Genomic DNA, 24,186 nt, shown 5'->3' on the forward strand with positions numbered 1-24,186 from the left:
AATATAGAAAATTCTAAAGGGTTCACAAACTTTCAAGCACCACTGTACTCCTCTGCTCTCCTACTCCTTTTATACTCCATCATCACTGCAAGACACACACACACACACACACACACACACACACACACATTAATTGATGACAGGTGTAGCGATTTTGCCACTCGCTTTCCCTGACTCCGCCCTCCATTCACAAACCGATGCTCGGCCACGGCCCCCTGCCACAGTTGGATTTTGTTCCAATCTTCCATACAGAATTGAGATGATCATTGCAAAACAATTGTCTGTGAAGGTTCTCAGTCATCCAGGTCATCATAACACAACATCTCTGTACACTTCAGACCCAGTAACACTCTGAGGCAGAAATTGGTCCACCCTAAGGACAGAGTGCCCAGACACAAACAGGACAACATAGTGTACGCAATTCAATACTGTGAAGAATGCACAGACCTGTACATTGGGGAAACAAAACAACTGCTTCACAAGTGCATGGCTCAACACAGGAGAGCCAGTTCCTCAGGCCAGGACTCTGCAGTCCAGCTTCATCTCAATAACAAAGGACACTTGTTTCAGGACTACAGTGTACGCATTCTAGCCAGAGAAGACCGGTAGTTTGAAAGAGGAGTAAAAGAAGCCATCTTCATCAACCTGGAACGACCATCACTGAACAGAGGAGGTGATCTGAGGCTACATCCACATGACAATGGCAACGAGATGTTATTTAAAAAAATATCGTGTCTACATGGGCAACAGATCAGTAAAATATCAGGTACATATGGCAACGCAACGCAACGCTTGCTGAAAACGATGCAATACACATAGGGTTGCCACCTGTGTCTGACAAAAATCCTGGACATTTCGACCATCCAATCGACCTTTTTGCTTGTAAGCAACGGCGCCCTTCGCACATCTAACCCAAGACAAAAATCGCCCTTCTACGCTGAAATCGTATTGCTCTAATTAGTAAAAATGATGCTTTTGCTAGTTATTTGTTTAGTTAATTGCTTTACATAATATAGCAGGTCTTCATTATTTTGGTTTATTTCCAACAGTTTTTGGTTGTGGACACCTGGGGGCAGTAGTGGGCACAGGTAAAAGGGGAATACATAATTAAGTTCTGTTTGTTTGCTTATGTGGAATAAAAATAAATAATCTAATTTTTCATTGTATCTAAGAATACCTGAATGTAACAATGTAAGGTGTAGTGTCAAACAGCTTACCTGATTGCTTAGAGTGTGGTGTGTGCTTTGTTTGTGCTTGCCTGTGCCTCTGCTGCTCTTGGCTAAACAAATACATAGGAGGACATGTAACTGATATAACTGGGCACATACAGGAGTATGTACTACACTATTTCATTTAATTCACCAAAACCTTACCTAATCTTCCATTTATATTTGGTGTTTTTCTTTGCTGCTGCTATGAGTCCTGTCTGATTTTCAATGAATGTCTTGAACTCAGTACAGGACAACTGAAAGTTTAGCCTGACTTGAAGCTCAGCCTTCACCATTGCAACAGAGAGTCGGTTTCTTTTATCAGTCCAAGCATCCTCCATTGCCCCTTTTCCACCAAAGCAGTTCCAGGGCTGGTTCGGGGCCAGTGCTTAGTTTGGAACCGAGTTTTCTGTTTCCACTGACAAAGAACTGGCTCTGGGGCCAGAAAAACCGGTTCCAGGCTAGCACCAACTCTGGGCCAGAGGAAAGAACTGCTTACGTCAGCGGGGGGGCGGAGTTGTTAAGACCAACAACAATAACAAGACCGCGAAAGATCGCCATTTTTAAGCGACGAGAAGCAGCAGCTGTACAAACGCGAAGTCATCCATTATTATTATTATTATTATTATTGTTGTTGTTGCTGCTGCTTCTTCCGTGTTGTTTTTGCTTTGATATTCGCACCAAGGTTTATGTAAACGTAGTGCCGTAAGTGACGTATACAGCGACGTAAGTGACGTATACAGCGGCGTAATGACGTATTCAGTGACGTAATGACATGGCTCCGCTTAGCACGGCGAGCTATGGAAAAGCAAACTGGTTCTCAGCTAGCTCGCAAGTTGAAACACACGTTTTGCCCATCATGTACAAAAAACTGGGACATTCAGTGTCCCAGATTTTTTTTTTTTTTTTCCGGGACAGACCATGAAAATCCGGGACAATCAGGAAAAACCGGGACAGGTGGCAACACTAAACATGCCACACCTCTACGTGCGCTGTACTGTGTGAATGTGTGACTTGCCATGAAGCTACAAGCCTGTGTCTCTCTGAGAGGGAGCAGCCCCTCCCTCCCGTGTGTGTGCGTGTGCGAGAGTGAGCATCCCCTCCCCCACCCGCGCGCTGCGAGCACAGACACAGAGAAGCACACAAAAAGGGCAGTTTTTCCTCAGAGTGCTCCCTCCAAACAACGGGGATTTACACAAAAATGGAAGGAGATATTAACAAAATTCTTTCACATTGAGTGCCACAAGGCTTTCCTGAACACACTGATATCATTTTTTTGTCTGTAGTGTAACAATAGAAGTAGGACGCATGCGCATAAACCCCTTCTTTTACCCGGCAAAGCACTCACAGGAACAAACACACAACAACAAGAAGAAGAAGATGGCTGCGACTACGCGAGGAAATCGTGCCTTCTGTGTGTACAAATTGTTGTGTATTGGCAGGTTAAGTTTGTCCCACTGTTCATTCCGTCCACTCTCCACTCCTTTATATACAACTGTTTACATTGTGTATGCAGATTCCCGGGTTGTACAATACAGAGAGTGTATCCGACTTCATGCCTCCTGTGTCGTTAATCTATAATTAAGTGTAGCTCCATAAAGGAGCCAGGATATAACACAAATTAGTTTTATTAGTGTGCATAGTTTTATATAACTTAATTTGCTTATTGTGTGTGAACATTTTGAAAAGCAGTCTTATCCAATAAAAAAAGAAATTCAAGAAATGGTTCAGTTACTTGTTTATTTAAAAGAAAAGCTGTATACAAAAGTGAATGCAATGCAGTGGTTCATACAAAACAGCGAGAGTGCTGCTTGTTCTATTCATGTGGTTGTGACGTCATCGTAAACAAATCCGTTCTACTCATCCAGACGACTTCGCAATGGCGCCGTTGCCAGATTTTTCCACTCTGGAACCCGTTCTCAAAAACTTTCGTTTTGGGGCACCCAAAACGCCGGTGCCATGTGGACGCCAGGCCAAAACGATAAACAATTTTATCAGATTCACCTGAATCCGTTGCCGTGTGGACAGGGCCTCAGAGTGTCAACGGCCAATGTGACCTCAACAACTCTCCTTAGGTTTGCTTTTGGTCCACTAGAGGATAAATACCTGGGATTCCTCACAAGTCAGACAGAACTGAAGAAGCCTTTTGGATGAGAGGTGAAACATCTTCAAGAATTTCAAGCAAGTCCAGTTGCCTTCTTTAGCACCTACGGATTGCAAAACATTGATTTTTGTTTGGTTGTCAAACTCATCAAAACAGCTAAAGGCTGGGAAAAGATCAGGTGAATTTTTTTTCTTCTAATTTTCAACTGTCCTTTTGGTGAGTTTGTGCCCAGGATTGCCTCAGATTCCTGTCCTTGGTTGACAGGAGTGGAACCCAATGTGGGCTTCTGCTGTTATAGTTCATCCACTTCAAGGTTCAATGTTTTGTGTATGCTGAGATGTTTTTCTGCTCACCACAGTTGCAAAGACTGATTATTTTAGTTGCTACTGTGTATCCTTCCTGGCAGCTCAAACCAATCTGACCTCTTAACAGGAAGCTGTTTCCACCCACAGAACTGTCACTCACTAAAGGTTTTTTTTCCACACCATTCTGTGTAAACTCTAGAGACTGTTGTGTGTAAATGCTCCAGGAGATCAGCAGTTTCTGATATACTCAAACCAGCCCTTCAGTGACTTACATGATTAAACAACTGGACGAATGTGAAAGTGTGCAGGTGTTCCAGAGAGAGAGACAGCACATGTATGTATGTGTGTATTTCTTTGTTAGAACAAAGACTATATTTTTACACAATAGTTTTTGCTCAATTTAATGAAGAATGTTAACAATTATGCTGTGTACCAGTGGACACTGAATTACTGATGCATGTGTGCTAGTCTCCAATGAAAGGCCAAAAATAAACCCAACCTGATATGTACTTACTTTGTGTTCCAGGCTCCTGACTTTGAAGTACATTTTTGGTCTAACAAGTTCATTAGCTGCAATTAGTCATGCAAATGTTGTCAATGTGCACAGGAAAGAGTATACACAGTTTATTTGTATAGCACTATACAAATTTTAATAAAATTTATTTATCCCTAATGAGTAAGCCTGTGGCAATGGTTGCAAGGAAAACTCCCTCAGAGGACATAAGGAAGAAACCTTTAGAGGAACCAGACTCAAAAGAGAACCCATCCTCATTTGGGTGATAACAGATAGCATGATTATAAATAACTTGCTTCTATAATTGTGTCCTATTTAGTCAAAGAGTATCATTGTGTAACCAGGAAATTCATCATAGTTTTAGTAGGAAGTCTATTTTGTTGAAGTTATCAATTGTTCATTGATGGAGACTGGAGTGCAAAACTGCTCATGACAACTGCAGTCATAAATTTATGTCAAATTGTAGTCTTAAACCATCATGATGAGACTGCAGCCAGAAATAGGGCATCAGGATAGATCAGGCAGGTCCAAAGAGCAGCAGAGGCCAGCATCACTGGTATCGCAGGATTGACGTGTAACTTAGAGAGAGAGAGAGAGGGGTTGTTAGGTATGCCCAGTGTCAACTAATGATGAAGAACAGTATACATTTTGCACTGAGTGCAAGCAGGGACTCCAGCAAGACTAACTATGATAGCATAACTAAACATGAGGTTTAGACATGAGGGAGCCCTGGGAGATAAAGCAGCCAGCCACTCCACTGTCAACAAACCAGAGTGAATGTGTGAGAGTGGGAGACGACAGCATCCATACATCTCAGTTTACCAAAACACTATGTCTGAGGACCCTCCAGATCTACTCCTTTACCTCATAAACACTATTAACAAAAGGCTTGACTAAACATATATGTTTTCAGCCTAGACTTAAACACTGAGACAGTGTCTGAGTCCCAAACACTATTTGGAAGGCTGTTCCATAACTGTGGGGCTTTGTAAGAAAAGGCTCCTCCAACTGATGTAACCTTCACTATATGAGGTACCAACAGATAGCCTGCACCTTTTGATCTAAGTAGGCATGGTGGGTCATAAAAGACCAGAAGTTCACTCAGGTCCTGTGGCGTGAGACCATTCAGTGCTTTAAAGGTCAATAGTAGAATACAGGGTAGTTCCTGTCAAAGGGAAAGAATTTCTCTGATTGGGTTCATTTTTGGTGCTATACCAGTATAATATCTTGCTGGGTGTGCTAAGCATAACATGTTCAACTGAATGGAATTGAAAATGGAGTCAATTCTACATTACTAATTATCTACATAGCCTAATGCAGTATCATTTCATACCTTGAATTTGTTGACAGCTACAGAAGCCCTTTTCTCGTGCACATAACATTAGTTACTTCACCATTTGTTCTCTAACTCTGATGGATTGGCTGTGACTGGCTGTTCAATCAATCTAATGTGTGTGTGTGTGTGTGTGTGTGTGTAAAGTTGTAACACCGAGCATGTAGATGCTATATCGAAAGTGTTTTGTGTCAAGTACGCAAGAGAGGCAGATGTATGTGCAGAAGTGTTTGGTTTAATAAAAGTGCATACATATATACAAAAACACAAAAGGCAAACAGTCCAAATCGGCAGGCAAGGTCATAAACGAGAATACAGGCAAAGGGTTGGTCGAGGCGCAAACAGTATGTCGGAGGCAAAACGAGAACGAGAACTAGAAACAAGAATTGAGAAGCTAGGGAAACCACAAACACGGGACAAAAGGCTTGATAATGCTCACTGAACATAGTGTAATACTTCTCATTGCCTTTGCATCTGCACAGTCCTTAAATAGCCCAACCCATAGTTCTCTAATTGAGCTCAGGTGCACCTTGTTCGCAGTGCGCATGCTGGAGCTCACTTGGCGTGTGTGCAGCCCAAGGCGCACCTTCAGGTGCATGCGCCACAGCATGCAGGACAGACAGAACCCCCTCCCAAGAGCTCCCTCTGGAAGCGAAAATCCATCATACTTGGCCCCGGTGGGGGTTCAGGCTCTGGAGACGACTTGGATTCTTGGCTAGGAGTAGGCTCGAGCTCTGAAGATGATGTGGACTCTGGACTGGGCTCGAGCTCTGGAGATGGCTCGGGCTCTGACACTGGAGTAGGCTCTGGAGTAGGCACCAGCTCTGGCACTGGAGCGGGCCCTGGCGCAGGCTCCAGCACTGGAGCAGACACTGGCACTGACACAGAAGCAGATGCTGGCACAGGTTCAGGCATGGATTCAGGTGCTGGTTCTGGCTGAGAAACCAGCTCAAAAGAGACAGCCTCCTCTGCTGTCTCTGTATCAGCCAGTGGGGGGAGCTCTGAAGCGACAGCCTCCTTAGCTGAGTCGGCCACTGGAGGGAGCTCTGGAGCAATGGTCTCCTCAGCTGAGTCAGCCACAGGAATGGTTGCCTTTAGGAGGCGCTCGAGAGCGACAGCCTCCTCTGCTGAGTCGCCCACTGGCCTGATTGCCCCTCCCCCAAAATTTTCACGGGATTCCTCCTTTACTAATGATTCATACAGTAGATAAACTTGAGCATGGCAAAGAAAGTCTGAGAGTTTCGAAGGCATGGGTGTTCAACCCGAATCAGATAGTCCACCCATCTGTGTGCTCGTCCAGCAATGAATGTCAGGTTGAAGCTCACCCAGATGGGTTCAGGTGGCTTAGGCTCTTGGAAGTCATCATAGAGGACCCCACACTGGATGCGGAATCCACATGGGTGATATTCTCCATTGTAGGGTGGAGGGTAAGCATCAGTATGCCAGCGGAAATATGAGGCTAGCAGCAGGGACAGGGAAACCCAGAAGCGATGTGGAATCGCGTATTGAAACACATCTGCTACATCCATTGTATGGCGAAGTATTCTGTCAAGTATGCGAGAGAGGCGGATGTATGTGCAGAAGTATTTGGTTTAATAAAAGTGCATACATGTATACAAAAAAACAAAATGCAAACAGTCCACATTGGCAGGCAAGGTCATAAACGAGAATATAGATAAAGGGTCGGTTGAGGTACAAACAGTATGTCGGAGGCAAAACGAGAACAAGAACTAGAAACAGGAACAAAAATCGAGAAACCAGGGAAACCACAAACACGGGAAGAAAGGCTCGGTAATGCACACTGAACATAGTGTAATACTTCGCATTGCTTTTGCATCAGCACAGTCCTTAAAGGAGATACGCAGAACCTTTTTTTTTAAATAAATTTCTGAGTGGATAGTATCTCCACCCTTGACTCTTGTATGCTGCATAACTGGGAATTAAAAATATATATTTTTGAGAGTTAAAATCGACCGCAAAGTTGGCATTCGAACTGCCCGCTGAGCCAGCCAGCCCCGAGTGCATGATGTCACAGCGGTAACCGGTTTTAAGACCGAGGCCTTTGACAGCTATAGACCAAAGTCATATAAATAAAAATTTATGGTGAACGTAAGAAATACCGTTACCGACTTGCTCAACTAAGACTGATTTGACTTCATTGATTGTGGGTTGACTCTCATTAAAACAGGATAGGTGTTATAACTTATGCAGCATACATGTACATGCATGCATTTTTACTGATAAAATGTTAAAGGCTAATTAAATAATCAGATGAACTGAGACAATCACATTCTGAAGCAAATTAAATAATCTTATACCGGTAACTTATACACACAATATAAGTTACATGTATTAATCTAAATGCAGGTAAACACCGTGTTGTTTTTGTTGTTTTATATCCAAATGACAATCACAGCTTACCTGTCTATGTTCTTGCTTCTTGAAGGCCGACCTTGTGGCTGATTGTTTTGAAACAATCTGACTTTCAGTTGTTCATTCAGTTCTCCGTTCATTCACTTCTTCCACGTAAGGGCGAGATGGCAGCAATATCCAGTGAAGAAATCAGACTGCTGGTCCACTCATTCTCCATTTTCTCCATACTGAGTACTCCGCCATTACTGCTTGGCTCAGGCAATTACTAAAACCTGGGATGGAACAGAACGTCACCGGTTTTAGCAACAATCGCGGGGCGGTCACTGTGATATGTCCCGTCCCGTTCCATATCAGGTTTTACCAACAACACTCCGGGAGAATTGGTGCAACTGAACTTACTTTCCGTTTAAAAAAAATTTATAAAATAAATGCTTTCCTTTTCTTGTAGCTTTATTTAATTGTTGGTACTGCACCTTCTTTCAATACGAGCTTATAGCCAACACTCCTCAACAGATCAGAGGTTTCATATGAGTCCTCAGTAAAATGTGCAGAGGAGAGGAGAGACCACTTTGTAGGTGCTCAATGTGCCCGTGAATTTCTCGCAAAACGCGTCCAAATCTTTGCAGTTTGAACATTCTTGGGCCATGAATACAACGTAAATCCACCTTCTGTCGTGTTGCTGCACCTGCCAGTAACACATATGTGGCATGGCGATAAATTAGCTCAAAATGGAGGATTGGAGTTGCAGTCAGCTCTGTTTTTTAGTATAGCAGAAATAGCGATGAGACCAATAGACTTCCTGCTGTGACGTTACAGACGTCAAGGTCATTCACTTGGACCGCTACCTATATAAATCACTTTAATCGTAAAAATTACTATATTAGATTTATTGTTAACGCTTAAAATTATTCCTGTGCCATTCTTGAGGTCTCAAAGCATTTAGAAACGAAAGTAAGGCCATGGCTCTGCGTATACGCTTTAAATAGCCAAACACCTAGTTCTCTAATTGAGTTCAGGTGCGCCTTGTTCACGGCTCGCACGCAGCCTGAAGGCCTCTGCATGCTCTTGCGATAAGGCTTTCGCAGATAGCTTTTCGCAGACAGTTGTAATTTATCGTTGAGCGGGGAGTAATAGGCGTGCGCAATGTTATTCACCGCCACAACGCAAGGGGGCGCGAAGTCGCGAAATCGCTAGGAGTAGTTGGTGGGTGTGGTTAGTGGAGTGTTTATCCTCCGGTTACTTATAATGACTAGAACTGGAGTCGTATAGATGTACGTACTTCCTCACTTCCTCGATCAACCGCTCTTCATGCTGCTCCATCTTCGCTCGTGTTTTTAAAAATGGCGGTCGTGAAAACAAACCAAATCGGGAAAGTAGGGAAGCGGAAGTGCGTGTACAGCGGATGTAGAGTGGACCAATCAGGGCCCTCTTGTCTGCGACGCTGTCTGCGAGGCTTCTGCGGTGGTCACAATTTTTGGGAGGTGCGTGCAGAGCGTCTGCGAAGGTGGGGGGGCTACGCAGATGCTATCTGCGACACCGTCTGCTAGGACTGCGTTGTCAGCATAAATTGGCCTTGAGGTGCGCCTTCAGGTGCACACGCCACAGCACGCAGGACTGACATTTTGTGATTTGTTTGTTTGCTTGTTTGTTTACCTCATAGGAAATATGTCCATTTCCTTTCACTCAGAGATTTGTTGAAACAAAGAGTCTAACTCTAATTTTGTACATATAAAAGAATATAAGGATATAGTTGGTTTGTTTGTTTTTTGTTTGTTTTAAATGCTTTCACCTTAGGAAATGTCTCTACAAAATTCTGTCTTCCTCATCTCTAGACTTGACCTGCATTAAACAAATATTGACCAACATTTTTTAGGCCAGCTGTGTGTGTGTGTGCACGTGTGTGTGTGTGTGTGCTCGCGCACGTGCATTCTGCTTGATGAAGTGAATTTTGTGTATCTCATGTTCTCGGTTTCAGTATAATTTTTTTAACGCTACTGCTGAGCTTATTGTACCTCCTTCTCAACTTTTCTAACATTCTGTTCATCATTCTACCAAACCTATAAAAGGTTTCAGTGCAAATTTCAATGAAACTATGTATGAATTTAGCTTTCCTTCTATTTGTAGTAGTGACATTTAGTAAATCCTGGAAATTTACTTTGCTACAACCACAGGCGATTCTAGAGTCTGTTGTGGCCCCAAGCAAAAATTTCCAGGGGGCCCTTCTGACCAGTGTTCATCACCAATATGTTATAAATCAAGTCAAGTCAACTTTATTGTCAAATATGCTATACATGCTCGACATACAGCACAGATGAAATTTCAGTTCTCTCTGACCCACGGTGCAAACAGGCAATGCAATAAATAAAAATAGAATAATTGAAAAAATAGTATAATAGAATAATTGAAAAAAAACAAACAAACAATATAACCAGTATAAACACACTAGATAGGAACTAGACATAGACTAAACACTCAGACAAACAATATAAGCAGTATAAATAAACAGTATAAACACTAGATAAGAAGAATTAGACATAGACTAAACACTCAGACAATATAAACAGTGTAAACACTGGACAAGAACTAGACAAAGACTAAACACTCAAACAGACAGTATAAACACTCTAGATATGAACTAGACGTAGACTAAACACTCATATATATATATATATATATATATATATATATACACACACACACACACACACACACACAAATTGGTTCAAATAAACAAACAGTCAAGGGCACTTGAGGTATAGCAGGTAAACATGAAATAAGCAGTATAAACAAACTAGCAGCTGTTAAGATGAGGTAGTGCAGAATAGTGCAAATGAGCGAGGTAAAGTGAGATGTGCGGTCCCTGAGTTCAGTGTGTTAATGAACGATGAGATGTATGAATGTGTGTGTGTGTGTTTGTGTTTGGGGGGGGGGAACTGTGAGGGTGACATGTCAGATGCTGAAGGGGGGGCAGGGGGGTGTGCAGGCAGAATCTGTGGCAGGGGGCAGAGGGGGGGGAGGAGGGGCAGAACAGGGAGGGAGTTGAGTCTCCTGACCACCTGGTGAAAGAAACTGTTCTTGAGCCTGCTGGTTTTGGCCCAGAGACTCCGCAGTCTCCTCCCCAATGGCAGCAGGCTGAAGAGGCTGTGAGATGGGTGGCTGGGGTCACCTGCAATCCTGATGGCTTTGCAGGTGAGGCAGGAGTTATAAATATCCATTAGAGAAGGGAGAGAGACACCAATGATCCTCTCAGCTGCTCTCACGATGGGCTGCAGAGACTTGTAGCAGGACATGGTGCAGGTGCCGTACCACACGGTGATGCAGCTGGTCAGAATGTTCTCGATGGTGCCTCTGTAGAAAGTGTGCATGATGGGGGCCAGGGCTCTTGCTCTCCTCAGTTTGCAGAGGAAGTACAGACGCTGTTGGGCTTTTTTAGCCAGTGATGCGGTGTTGTTGCTCCAGGACAGGTCTTCAGAGATGTGCACACCCAGAAACTTGGTGCTGCTCACCCTCTCCACTGCAGCACTGTCGATAGATAGTGGAGCATGCTGGGTGTGCTCTCTCCTGAAGTCCACAACAATCTCCTTCGTCTTCTCCATGTTCAGACGGAGATTGTTGTCCTTGCACCACATGGCCAAGCGGCTCACCTCACTCCTGTAAATTGTTTCATCGCCATTGTTGATGAGACCCACCACAGTCGTGTCATCCGCAAACTTGATGAAGAGATTTGAGCTGGATGTTGGTGTGCAGTCGTGGGTCAGCAGAGTGAAGAGGAGGGGGCTTAGCACACATCCTTGGGGGGCCCCCATGTTCAGTGTGATGGTGCTGGCGGAGTTGCTGCCGACCCGTACAGTCTGTGGTCTCCCCGTCAGGAAGTCCAGCAGCCAGTTGCACAGGGAGGTGTTGAGTCCCAGCTGGTCCAGTTTATGAATGAGTTGCTGAGGAATGATTGTGTTGAATGCTGAGCTAAAGTCTATGAACAGGATTCTGACATACGAGTCTTTTTTCTCCAGGTGGGTGAGGGCTGAGTGGAGGGCAGTGGAGATGGCGTCATCAGTCGAACAGTTGGACTGATATGCAAACTGGAAAGGGTCCAGGGCAGGGGGGAGGGCAGACTTGATATGCCGCATGACTAGCCGCTCGAAGCACTTCATGAGGATGGGAGTGAGTGCGACAGGGCGGTAGTCATTGAAGCAGGAGGGAGACGGCTTCTTTGGGACCGAGATGATGGTGGTGGTTTTGAGGCACGTGGGGACAACAGCCTGGTTCAACAAGACGTTGAAGATGTCTGTAAAGACATCTGTGAGCTCCTTGGCACAGTCTCTCAGGACACGACCAGGAATGTTATCAGGACCCGGGGCTTTCCATGCATTTGTCGTCCTGAGAGCTTTCCTCGCGCTGTCTGGGGACAGCATCAATACCTGGTCGCCGGGAGTTGGTGGGGTCTTCTGTGCCGTGGTGCTGTTGTCTGCCTCAAAGCGAACGAAGAATTCGTTCAACTGATTCAGCAGAGACGTGGAGTTGTCACAGGTCTGCGGCGAGGGCTTGTAGTCTGTGATGGTCTGAATCCCCCGCCACAGGTTCCTGGTGTCTCTGCTGTCGTTGAAGTGGTCAGCAATGTGCCTGGAATACTGTCTCTTGGCCACCCTGATGCCTCGTGACAGATTGGCCCTAGCTGTCCTCAGGCCCACCTCGTCCCCAGCTCTGAAGGCGGCATTCTGAGCCCACAGGAGCCTATGGACTTCCCCTGTCAGCCATGGCTTCTGATTGGCCCGAATGGAGATGGTTCTGGTGACCGTAACGTCGTCCATGCACTTCCTCATGTAGGCAGTGACGGTCTCTGTGTACTCCTGGAGATCTGTGATGTTGCTGTAGGTGGCCGCCTGTCTGAACATGCTCCAGTCAGTGGTGGAAAAACAGTCCTGGAGTGCCTCTGAGGACCCTTCTGGCCACACACGTATCTGTTTTGTAGCTGGTTTGGTGACTTTAACCAGCGGCCTGTATGCTGGCATTAGCATAACAGTGGAGTGATCTGAGGCCCCAAGGTGGGGGAGGAGTAGGGCTTTGTAGGCATCTTTATGCATGGTGTAAACATTGTCCAGAGTATTGTTTCCACGTGTGGGAAAGTTGATATGTCCATAGAGTTTTGGAAACACGCTTTTGGGGTTTGCATGATTGAAATCCCCAGCCAGGATGAGGAAAGCATCTGGGTGGGCTGTCTGCTGCTCACTGATGTGCTGATAGAGTTCATTCAGTGCTTCACTCCTGTTGTTATTGGAGCCGGGAGGGATGTATAACGCTACCAGCAATATGGCTGTAAATTCCCTCGGCAGGTAGAATGGCCAGCACTTAATAATCATAAACTCCACCAGAGGTGAGCAGTGTTTGCAGACCACTACAGCATCACGGCACCAGGCATCACTGATGTAAACACAGAGTCCTCCGCCGCGAGTCTTCCCCCCCTCGACTAGCGCTCTGTCTGACCGGTAGCATGTTAGCCGGGCTAGCTGAATGGCACAGTCCGGGACGCTGTCGTTAAGCCATGCTTCCACAAACACAAGGACACAGCACTCACTCACAGACTTAAAAGATGAGCGGAGCAGGCGGACATAATCCAGCTTGTTGTCCAGCGAGCATACGTTGGCCAGAGTGATGGTAGGGATAGCCGGCCAGTGAGGGCTAGCCGCTAGCCTAGCTCGGATACCTCCGCGCTTGCCTCTCTTCTGCTTCTGCCTGTTCCGCCTGTGGCGCTTCCACTGCGGGCTGGATGCAGGAGTGGGGGTCGGTGATTGAGCAGGCCTCCGGAGCAAACCGTAGCCGCATAGCACTTTCGCGTCCGCTGGATTTATATCCATGAATATAGTTCTGCGGATGTCGAGCAGAAACTCACGGGAGTATGTGCGCCTTGAGACTGATGGACGCAACAAAGACGAATAATCTGACACCAACAAATAATAATTAATCTGACACCAACAAAAAATGTATGAAACCAAAGTTTTTTTTAAATTCCAAATGTGAAAGTACAGTGGTAAAGAACAATAAAAACAATAAAAAATAAAATAAATAAGCCCTCGGGCCCCGACTCTCAGGGGGCCCCTAGGCCAGGGGGCCCCAAGCAGTTGCCTGCCTTGCCTGTTCACAAGCTGTGCGTCTGGCTACAACCCCACAACACTGCTGTTTGAGGAATAATATAGCATGTGTGAAAAGCCATCTGAAATTACTTCCTGCATTTAATTCAGTTTCAAAAGGTTTTGAAACTGAATTAAAGTTTTGCTGTTCAATATGTCAGCATTGCTAAGAATACTTGGGGGGGGATACAAAAAGCTTTGTGCCATGTCACAGTTTCTAGCAACAAGTTTTTCCAAGCAGACACAGATTTCTTATGCAAGTCTAGCAGCAGGTTTTGTCAGGTGTAAAACCTGTACTAAATTATACATGGGACAGAAAGTTTTATTCTTGTTGCATTGCCAGAGGGATGTCATGTACCATGTCAGTTTAGCCTGAGGACTAACATACCTAACTGTATGCTGGCACAAATGTACTGTAGACACTCAAAGACAAATTCTCTCAGTAGCTCTGATTTACAATGTATTCCACTGTATATAATGAGAGCAAAGCAAATGGAAGAAGAACAGCGATAATAATAGTAGTAATATTCCATCGGTGGGCGGCACGGTGGTGTAGTGGTTAGCGCTGTCGCCTCACAGCAAGAAGGTCCTGGGTTCGAGCCCCGGGGCCGGCAAGGGCCTTTCTGTGTGGAGTTTGCATGTTCTCCCCGTGTCCGCGTGGGTTTCCTCCGGGTGCTCCGGTTTCCCCCACAGTCCAAAGACATGCAGGTTAGGTTAACTGGTGACTCTAAATTGACCGTAGGTGTGAATGTGAGTGTGAATGGTTGTCTGTGTCTATGTGTCAGCCCTGTGATGACCTGGCGACTTGTCCAGGGTGTACCCCGCCTTTCGCCCGTAGTCAGCTGGGATAGGCTCCAGCTTGCCTGCGACCCTGTAGAAGGATAAAGCGGCTAGAGATAATGTGATGTGATGTGATGTGATTCCATCGGTACATTGTGTTGTATTCGTATTCACAACAACCCACACACACAGCATTGAGTATCATGGCCTAATTTGTGTAAATTTGTGAGTGACATGTAATACTCATCTCATCTCATTATCTCTAGCCACTTTATCCTTCTACAGGGTCGCAGGCAAGCTGGAGCCTATCCCAGCTGACTACAGGCGAAAGGCGGGGTACACCCTGGACAAGTCGCCAGGTCATCACAGGGCTGACACATAGACACAGACAACCATTCACACTCACATTCACACCTACGGTCAATTTAGAGCATAGGTGGCCAACCCGCGGCTCGCGAGCCGCATGCGGCTCTTTGCCTGGTGTCATGCGGCTCTCACCTTCACGTCCAAGTTGGTGTTCGTTTGTGGTTTTATGTGCGTTTTCGCTTCACTGCAGTTAATTACGGTTATTTTATTAAAGGTGCTTCGCTTGGTTTCATTACGGTATTTTCACATCATGACAAATGCGCAGGTGCGTGAGATGATATGCTAAATTCCCCTACAAGTAGCATTTCTGCTGCTGTGTGTGTGTATGTGTGTACATTTGAGTATGTGAATGTGTGCTGATGTGAATTCAGATACACTACAGGCCAAAAGTTTGAACATACCTTCTCATTGAAGTAGCGGGTGACCGTTTGTGATGCTAACTGCGTGTGTGAGTATTGTACTATCCCTGCTGCTGAGGCTTGGGATACGCGCTGGGCGCGCAAGCCTGAGTAGTGGGTGAGTGCTCATTCAGTTTTGATGCCTTGAGTGAGAGTAGAGTATACTGTAAGTGTAAATAGTCATGAGAACACAGAACACATTGAATGAGAAGGTGTGTCCAAACTTTTGTCATGTAGTGTATATACATTATGTATTTGTTCATTTGTTTTCCAGTTATCAATTTGTGTGTGTTCTTCTTTAAAAAATTTGAGCATTGTATTATATTTTATCTATATTTGCACTTGCACTGATCACTGTTCCCAGTGCCTATGGAGCTTGTACTGTTTGAGGAAATTAAATTAGCACTTTAATTTCCATTTTCCGACTGACTGTATTTATTTGAATACTTATTTATTTGAATGCAGGTCTTGTGCAGGTCATGCAATTGAGAATTCAAGCTGAATCAAAATGGCTTTTGCATTTTCGATGTTAAACAGGTAACTCCAAAATGCACTAGAATACAGGAAATTGCATCTAAGAAATCCAAAATTTTTCGGGGGAGGCCCCCCGGAACCCCCCCAATGGGGGGAATCCCCACATGTAAACAATGTCTGCCTTTGTGCCCCACCTACAATTTTCTTCACCAGTCGCCACTCTTGAAAATGACTGGCCTGTGGTCTTGGTACTGCAGTAAATGTATCATCATGTTGGTGTGGGGCATTGGTTAAGTTGGAGTATGACATCAATGTGGCTGTGTGTGTGTGTCCGCGCGCGCAGAAGGAAGGGTAATTGTGTGCCAATGTTCATGTGCCGATGTGGCTCTTTGCCATAACACAGTAAGAATTGTGGCTCTTGGGCTCCGACTGGTTGGCCACCCCTGATTTAGAGTCACCAGTTAACCTAACCTGCATGTCTTTGGACTGTGGGGGAAACCGGAGCACCCGGAGGAAACCCACGCGGACACGGGGAGAACATGCAAACTCCACACAGAAAGCCCCTCGCCGGCCCTGGGGCTCGAACCCAGGACCTTCTTGCTGTGAGGCAACAGCGCTAACCACTACACCACCGTGCCGCCACATGTAATACTAGCTAAGACAATTTCAGTTCCAGGATCTTTCAGGAATACTACAAAATGTAGAAAAGTTCAAGGGGGTAAATAATTATGTAAAGCACTGTACTTATGGCCCTTTTCCACTACCCTTTTTCAGCTCACTTCAGCTCGCTTCAGCCCGACACGGCTCGCGTTTCGACTACCAAAAACCAGCACGACTCAGCTCGTTTCAGCCCTGCTTAGCCCCTAAAACTCGCACCGTTTTGGAGTGGGGCTGAAGCGAGCCAAACCGTGCCGACTGAGGCTGGGGGCGTGAGCAGACACTCCCCTGTGCACTGATTGGTGAGGAGGAGTGTCCTCACATGCCCACACACGCCCCGCGAGCACGCTGGGATCTGTAAACACCGCAAACCCGGAAGAAGAATAATTACGAATTACGAGAATTTCTGAAGCCTTATGTGCCTCGCCTCATCTATACGCTCTTGCCAGTATCTGTCTGCGTTGTCCGTGACAACAAGCCACAGCACCAAGACCAGCAACACTAACGACTCCATGTCCTCCATGTTTATTGTTTACTATCCGGGTCGTGAGACTACCGCTTAAAAGATCACTGAATCAGTGACATACAGAGCATCGTGGACGAGTTTGCGGAGCGCAAGGCTCGTCGTATGCCCTTCAAATAATGCGCGCAGTAGGCTATTGATGTTTTATTATGAGCCATGTACAGTATGTCGCCTAATGTTTTTTTTTGTTTCTGAGTTACATGTTCGTTTGAAGGACTTAATGTACAAAATAACATAGTTGCACCCCGTAGTGTTGAAATTGGTAAACACAGTGCATTCAGTGAGGTTTGCACCGCCCTCCTTTTATTTCTGACTCTTCCTGTCACCGTTGCAACCTCTGAGCGCTCATTCGTATGCCCTTCAAATAATGAACGCAGTAGGCTATTGATGTTTTATTATGAGCCATGTACAGTATCCTAATGTTTTTTGTTTCTGAGTTACATGTTCGTTTGAAGGAATTGATGTACTAAATAACATAGTTGCACCCGGTAGTGTTGAAATTGGTAAACACCGCAGTTGCGGACATTTTGTAGCCTAAAATGATGTTATGATAAGCTTTAATAAAGGGCCCGGTCATTTGCCCCGCCCCCAGCCCGGCTCTGACTTGTTCCGCCACTGTCACTGATGTCACTGTTTGCGCTGCTTAACGACATCACGTGACGTCCACCCACTTTCGCTAACTCCACCCAATGTGTCCACCCACTTCCAGCCAGCACGGTTCAGCGCGGTTGTAGTCGAAATGCAACTCCAACAGCCCCGCTCAGCTCGACTCGGCACGGCACGGCTCAGCCGCGTTTGTAGTGGAAAAGCGGTATTAGGTACAGTATAGTGAACTTTGTAGGAAAAACAAAAGTGTAAGTCAAAAATATAACTTCTTGCTGACAAAAAGTTAATTATTGTACTGTCCCTAAGATGAAAGAAGACAGTCTTAAGGACTTAACTGATATGTTACGGTTAGTGTAATTTCCTCTCACATTCCTCATTTCAGGTTCATTTATTTGGATGAAAATGCAATACAAGAAACAGGCAGTGGATTCATAACATGGCAATGTGTCCATGAGTTTACATTACATTACATGGCATTTAGCAGACGCACTTATCCAGAGCGACATACAACGAGTGCAAAAGTCAGGTCCACAAAGTGCTGAACTTCTAGACAAGAAAGTTCTAGTGCCAACTGAACAAGTGACAGCAATACCTAGTGTAATATGCTGTTGAAATCCCAATACTCAAACAGAAAAGAAAACAAACCAACCATAGAAAGTATAACTAAATAGAGAACTCAGAACAGCTAACCCCAGGCTAGACCGTACACAGCCTGGGTTGGTTGAGACCAAAACACAGTTACACAGTGGGCAGTTACGCAGGGGAGAGGTGCAGCCTGAAGAGGTGAGTCTTCAGTCTGCGCTTGAAGATGATCAGGGAGTCGGCAGTTCTGACCTCAATGGGAAGGTCATTCCACCAATGGGGAGCCAGGACAGACAGCAGTCTTGAGCGGGCTGGGCAGGAGCAGAGAGGAGGAGGGGCCAGGTGACCAGTAGTAGCAGAGCGTAGGGATCTGGCTGGTGTGTAGGGGCGGATCAGACTCTGGAGGTATGCTGGCCCGAACCCCTTGAGAGCCTGGTAAGCTAGCACCAACGTCTTAAATTTGATGCGAGCTGCGATAGGTAGCCAGTGCAGGTCAGCAAGCAGAGGGGTGACATGTGAAGAACGAGGGAGGTTGCAGACTAGTTTGTCCCTTCAATAATGTTTGTTTGAAAGGGCCTTATAAGGACAGTAATTGTTTTTCAACACTTCAGTTTGCAGTGATGGAACCTTACAACATAAAAATATAAAACAGAAGCATTTTTAATAGAAATTATGCACATTTTTCTATAACCATCAAATCCAAATTCAAAAAAAATTTTCATATTTATTTTCTATATCAAATGCTGCTCAGGGTGACACAGTGGTACAGTGGCTAGTACTGTTGTCTTACAGAAAGAAGGTTATGGGTTAGAACCTGCTGGTCGACTGTGGCCTTTCTGTGTGGAGTTTGCATGTTCTCCTCGTGCCTGTGTGGGTTTCTTCCAGGTGCTTTGGTTTCCTCCCACAGTCCAAACACTTGCAGATGAGTGAAACTGGCAACTCAAATTGCCCATAGGTGTGAATGTGAAGGCTTGTTGGTCTCTCTGTGTTAGCCTGTCCAGGATGAACCCCACCTCTCACCCAATTTCAGCTGGGACTGGCTCCAGGTTCCCCTACGACCCTCAATGGATAAGCGGTAGGCTCTAGAAAATGAATGAAAGGATACTGTTTATTCCTGACAATATCAGCATCAAGCAGAGGGCCTTTTCCATTAGGTTACAAATGCACTTAGGCCCTGGTCACACTACAGCTCACGATGGGTTTGCAAATACTTGGCAATGAAAAATTGGTAGCATCACCACCAATCATGCAGTGCATGGGGCAAATGTTCTCTGAGCTTCGCGAGTTGTTTTTTTGATGTCTCTCTGCTTCGTGAGTGGCCAAAAACATTGCGAAAAATTTCAATGCATGCATTGAAATTTGGTGGCAATGGTTTCATCGGTAAACTAAGTGGTGAATACTCGCAGATGGGTTTGGGAATAGTTCCCAAAGCTTGAGGAACCTTTGTTGAGCCTCTTGAGTTGTAATTGTCTCGAATCCATGTCCCTGATGCGCATGGGAGCCTCATTAACACAGCGGCTCAGCATGGCCTAATCTTCACTGAGAGTTGAAAAGTGCATTTTACATTTGGGGATCCTTCATAGTGCATTGTGACCAAGTCACACTGGGGACCCAGGCGTTATGGGAAACACTTGATGCTGATTTGAGCACAATCAGCATGCACATATACAGATGCTGTTTTCCTTATAAAACTGCACTATTATACCTGAGACTACTATTTTTTTTAAACAAAGGGTCGTCTCACACCAAATATTTACTTTGTTTCATTTATTATGGTTTACTGCTATTTATAGTATTTTTTAAGATTGAAACATTTCAGTTCATTAGTTTTAAGCCATTTTTAGTCTACAGCATTTCTTTATGTGTCTAAGACTTTTGCACAGTACTGTATATCTACCCTGCTAACTACCCAACAAAAGAAGGTTAGCCATTATCGCCCATAGTCAGCTGGGATAGGCTCCAGCTTGCCCATGACCCTGCACAGGATAAGCGGTTATGGATGGAGGTACTCCATCCTGTGCAGGGTCATGGGCAAGCTGGAGCCTATCCCAGCTGACTATGGGCGAGAGGCGGGGTACACCCTGGACAAGTCGCCAGGTCATCGCAGGGCTGACACATAGAGACAAACAACCATTCACACTCACACCTACGGTCACCAATTAGCCTAACTTGCATGTCTTTGGACTGTGGGGGAAACTGGAGCACCCAGAAGAAACCCACACAGACACAGGGAGAACATGCAAACTCCACACAGAAAGGCCCCCATCAGCCGCTGGGCTTGAACCCAGAACCTTCTTGCTGTGAGGCAGGCAACAGTGCTAACCACTACACCACCGTGCCGCCCCTATGGAGTACCTGAGAACGTCAATTTAAATGTTATATTTTTCAATAATAAGTAGGTTTATTTATTGGTTCTGTCTTTTTCTCATATATATATATACACACAGTATGCAGTTTTGCATCTCACATCTCAATTGTTGGGGGCAAAATGGAGCAATGGCTGTAGTGCTCCAAAATTAGAAATTGTTTTTAGCCCTTTGGTGACTGACCCCTTGAACATGGTTCCTCCAGGAACGATGACGTTTCAGTCGTCAAGACAACGGAAAAACTAAAATACAAGAGCATTTTGTTTTGTGCACAAGAGCATTGTGACGTATCTTTCTGTTTTTGTATTTTAGTTCTTCTGTTGTCTTGACAACTGAAAAGTCATAGTTCCTGGAGGAACCATTTTCAAGGGGTCAGTCACCAAAGGGTTAATGATATATATCTTCATTTGCAAGCTAAAATTTGGCGCTGTAACCATGTCCCTTTCAAAACAAAAAAGTATTCACCCCCACTGTTCACAACAATGTAATCTCATGTGTAAATACAGTGATTAGTTAATTCAGTTCCAGATTGTAGAACTACAGAAAGTGGAAAAGGTTCAGGGGGGTGAATACTTATGCATTTTGTGGTAAAATTATTTTGTTTTTAAATCTGTCGTTTGTTTCCTGTCTGTTCATCTCTTTTGTATGTGTTCGATCCTTTTGTGCATTCAGAATGTTCTTTTCATATAAATGCTGATAAAGTCACATAGTTTAGAGTTGATTTTGGTCTATAAACAGGTTCTTTTGTTATTGAGAGCAATAAGTGAGAACGTCGCGCCCTCTGGTGGCTGGATTGGGTAACTGTCGAGGGATAAGTTGTTTCCTGTCACAAGGAGCTGAAAATAATTTACTGCAAGGCTCTCAAACATTTGGTCCCTTTTAATTATTAAACTAATTCCACAAACGCCTCATTACAGATTATTTTATGAACGTAAACCAACTTTTCAACTATAGCCTCATTATTTAAATACAATATTGTGGCTATTTATTAGAGCGATATGAACTTTTTATTCCTGAACTTTCCGCTGGCAGGCCACATGAGCCCCAAGTTGACATAATTCAGAGACCTTACTGCTTTTGAGGTATTTAGATTGAATTAAGCCAAATCACTTCAAGTAACCAGTTAAAGCAGCATCCATCCATCCATTATCTGTAGCCGCTTATTCTGTCCTACAGGGTCGCGGGCAAGCTGGAGCCTATCCCAGCTGACTATGGGCGAGAGGTGGGGTACACCCTGGACAAGTTGCCAGGTCATCACAGGGCTGACACATAGACACAGACAACCATTCACACTCACATTCACACCTACGGTCAATTTAGAGCCACCAATTAACCTAACCTGCATGTCTTTGGACTGTGGGGGAAACCGGAGCACCCAGAGGAAACCCACGCCGACATGGGGGGGGGGGGGGATTCTCATGAAGACCTTCACATTAACATAAAGTTTTTCACCTCATTTCAGTATTTTTTTCAAGTTGAGAGCCTAAAATAGAGTGTGAACTTTACTATGTTGATCTTTTTTTAATGGAAAAATATTTTAATAGAATTTTATTCTTATTTGAGGCTTACATGATCCAGAATAATTCTCATCACCGTTACAGTAAATGATGAAGCTAGATCATGAGTTAAAAACATTTTTTGACAATTTATTTCATATTTCCACAAAATATCCCATTAAATGAACAGCACAGTCCATGACAATTACTTTTTTTTTTACATTTATTTAAAGTTACGCAACTCTCATTACCGATACACAATATGTAATATATAATTTAATTTTTTAATTGATGGAAATGTTATAAGAATATGTTTGATAAAAAACTCATGTGGACAACAGGTGGAGAATATACTACAGAAAAATGAGCCAGAGTTATAATTGGATGAAAAACATTTTTAAAAATTAATCATTTTCCACGCATAATGGTAATGAGGAGATAATAAAATGGTAATTAGAATTAATGTAACGGTAGTGAAACTTACTAGGTTAAACCAATTGAGTAACAAAACAGGGAACCAGAAACACAAGCAAATTACAAGTTTGACACAGCAGGTCTTCTTTTTGCTGGTGTTGATGTCCGTGGAGTTTCATTACTTCCTCCATTTTCTATTGGAAGCAAGACCCTTCTTGATGGTCCAGGTGGATCTTCAGTGAAGGAGGGAGGGGTGAGATCTAACACATTGTCTAATGTTTTTTTCCTTTTGTAATATCGTGCCGAATTCTGTCTCCATTTTTGTTGTTGTCTTTTTAATGATTTGGTGTCCAGCTCACAGGCAGATTTCAACTTCCCCATCAATTTGCGCTTTTGGTACCTATGATAAAAGTTTTCAGATGTCAGAGTCAGATGCTAAAGATCATTACAGAGGTTACAGATGTTACAGATCATTACAGACGTATTCATTGGTGATATAATATCAACCCTCCAAATCTCATATGAGTCTACAACAAAAGATCCTATTGTGACTAATAAACACCGTTTTAATCAATAACAAAACATTTATAACCTTGGCGAGCTTTAATAACAAATAAGTCACATATTGGTATGAAGAAAGTTGCATTAAATAATTAGTGTACAGACATATTCCCTCACTGACTTATACCTTTCTCTTTCCTTTCTCCGATATTCCTCAAGCAGAACAGGATCAGCATAAATCCTATCTCTCTGCCTTTTCACCCTAGCTTTGGCTGCTGCTTTCTTGCGCTCAGTGTCTGTCAATCTTCAAACAATTAATATAATCATTAGACTACTCAAAACAGAGTAAAAACATCAATGTCACTGTTACATATGCCTATAAAATGTTTTATAATTCCAAGCTGTGAAATAATAAACATTACACACACAAACACACTCACATACAATACCAATTGATATATACTGTATATATAGATACATACAATAACAAACTATACTGTATACACATAATTTATTATAATATATATATGTATATTGTTGTTCATTGTATAATATGATATATATTATATATTATATTATATTATATTATATTATATTATATATGTATTTATTATATTATGATATTATAATATATAAGCTATATATATGTAAACTAACTAATAGATAATAACTACTATAATAAAATAACTGTAAATACTAAAATAAAATCGATGAAATACCTATTTTAGTAATCTTACATAAGAATCTCATTACCATATCAATGGTTCTCATTACCGTTATTGCCCTCACAGTGCATGGTAATGAGACTATTGAGTAACGGTAATGAGATACTCTTGGCTAATTTCACAAATAACCTGAAATGCTAGCAACCTATAACTTTGCCACATGTTAAAGCCTTATATTGTGATAATAATCATAAAACAATAATTTTTTTTATTTTTAAAAGTAATGAGTATTAAACCATAACGGTAATGATAATAGACAGTGTAACTGAGGACAGATTTAGCAACATTAACATAAATATCACAAAGTAAGAGAAGAGTGAGCAACTGACCTTGTCT

At 43.7% G+C, this 24,186-nt stretch overlaps 1 long non-coding RNA gene across 1 annotated transcript in view; it reads left to right on the plus strand.

Moving 5' to 3' along the window:
* Positions 1 to 3,819: 3,819 nt before the first annotated feature.
* Positions 3,820 to 24,186, plus strand: part of LOC132887044 (uncharacterized) — a 44,622-nt gene continuing 24,255 nt past the window's right edge. The window contains exon 1 of the long non-coding RNA XR_009654763.1: positions 3,820 to 3,951. This is a non-coding gene — a long non-coding RNA (uncharacterized LOC132887044). The remainder of the gene's footprint in view (positions 3,952 to 24,186) is intronic.

The sequence above is a fragment of the Neoarius graeffei genome, chromosome 5 (genome assembly GCF_027579695.1).
Source record: "Neoarius graeffei isolate fNeoGra1 chromosome 5, fNeoGra1.pri, whole genome shotgun sequence".
NCBI classification, from domain to species: Eukaryota; Metazoa; Chordata; class Actinopteri; order Siluriformes; family Ariidae; genus Neoarius; species Neoarius graeffei.